This window comes from Austrofundulus limnaeus, unplaced genomic scaffold, assembly GCF_001266775.1.
Source record: "Austrofundulus limnaeus strain Quisiro unplaced genomic scaffold, Austrofundulus_limnaeus-1.0 Scaffold624, whole genome shotgun sequence".
NCBI lineage: Eukaryota > Metazoa > Chordata > Actinopteri > Cyprinodontiformes > Rivulidae > Austrofundulus > Austrofundulus limnaeus.
The window spans coordinates 298226-298707 of record NW_013953026.1 but is presented as its reverse complement, the minus strand read 5'-3'; positions in this window follow the sequence as shown (position 1 = coordinate 298707).

Genomic DNA, 482 nt, shown 5'->3' with positions numbered 1-482 from the left:
TCCTATTCCTCTCAACCAAATTTCAACTGTGATCGGTAAAATTTGGCTCCATTTCTTAAGAACAATGTTATGTTTTTTATTGTTATTTGGTTGTTTTTTCTTTTACATTTTTTCTTGTTTTGTTCAGTTTCATTTTGTTTTATGCTGCAATCGTTGCTAGAACCAATAGCATAAGTGCTCGAGTATAAGGCCAGTCTTTGAGATGTTTAACATTTTCTCCGACAGGGTTATGAAATTTTGACAAATATCAGATTGGACGTTTCTGAGTCTTAAACTGGCTTAAAAGGCATGTACTTCATCTTTGAAATGAAAGTGGACAGCTGAGTCATGAAACGAGTGGTTTGTCTCTACCATCTTTCGCCATGCAAACATAAAGTGCCTCTTTAGTTGTCGTAACATAAATGTGGGAGAAATTATCTAGACACTGGAAGACATGCAATATGATGCTTAGCTTGTGCTCATGTCTGTGTTGCGAAATAGTT